Genomic DNA, 1,060 nt, shown 5'->3' on the forward strand with positions numbered 1-1,060 from the left:
TTTTTTCTGTATCATTATTGCTTATTTGGCATCTTTTCTGTAATTTCAACATCTTCTCTTTATCTCTGTGGTCAGTTTATTTTTTGTAGTCACTCGACTGACTTTAAATGAAGAAACATTAACTTCAAACATCAAACAAGCTCTGACCTGCTGCTCCCTGCCCCTGCTGTCTGTTTGCTAATCCATCCATATCTGTATGTGTTTGTCTGTTTATATGTGGCTGTAGAAATGAAAGCAGATCAGCCCAGTTTTGGTTCACAGGAGTGACGTACCTACTGTTACTGTTAGCACTCAGGATGCTAACCTGCATTTACAGGCCTGGCAGCACACACACACACACACACACACACACAAACACATACACACTCACACACACACAGGCTTGTATGTGCTTTAAAGCTGATCAGTTTCTTCATGCATTCATTCATTCATTCAGTCCTCCACCTTCATCCATCTGCAGTCTGTCCATCCTCCCCTCTTCCCTCTCTCTCTCCCTATCAAGAAAACACAGCATGCTACAGCTGCTGCTGCTGTCATCCTCACACATTCCTCCACCCATCAATCATCCAGCCATCCATCTGTCCACGCAGTCGTCCGTCTGTCCTCTCATCTTGGAAATTAAAGAGAGCACTCACCATGTTTTCCTCAGACGCAGCCGATCACTGCTGTCTGTTCTCCAGCCTGAAGCCATCGCGTCACGAGAGCGTCTTGTTTGCTGCCTGTCCTCTTAGTGTGTGTGTGTGTGTGGGAGGGGGAGGATATCATCGTCACGGCAACACCAGCAGCTTGCAGCAGCAGCACCACCACCACACGGAGGAGGGAGGGGATGAAGAGGAGGGGAAGAGGAGGAACGCACCAAACAGTCATCTTTGCAGCATCCACCAATCAGGAGCGAGATGGAGAGTACAGGGCAGAGGTGATTGGCTGTTCTGTTAGTCAGTTATTCAGTGACAGTGAGGGAGGCTCTCTCTCTCTTTATCTCTGTGTCTCTCTCCCTCTGATCAACCTTTAATCCACTCAAAATTGTTTTAGAAAAATACGTTTAACAGAATTGTGTTTT

At 46.5% G+C, this 1,060-nt stretch overlaps 1 protein-coding gene across 1 annotated transcript in view; it reads right to left on the bottom strand.

Annotated features, from left to right (window-relative positions):
• The window catches only part of LOC102211955 (tripartite motif-containing protein 2-like), an 18,265-nt gene extending 17,459 nt beyond the window's left edge, over positions 1-806 (bottom strand). Inside the window, exon 1 of the mRNA XM_005754198.1 lies at positions 636-806. The gene's annotated coding sequence lies outside the window, so the exon portion shown is untranslated. The remainder of the gene's footprint in view (positions 1-635) is intronic.
• Positions 807-1,060: the final 254 nt, after the last annotated feature.

Source organism: Pundamilia nyererei, unplaced genomic scaffold (genome assembly GCF_000239375.1).
Source record: "Pundamilia nyererei isolate P.nyererei 1_Seehausen unplaced genomic scaffold, PunNye1.0 scaffold00522, whole genome shotgun sequence".
NCBI classification, from domain to species: domain Eukaryota; kingdom Metazoa; phylum Chordata; class Actinopteri; order Cichliformes; family Cichlidae; genus Pundamilia; species Pundamilia nyererei.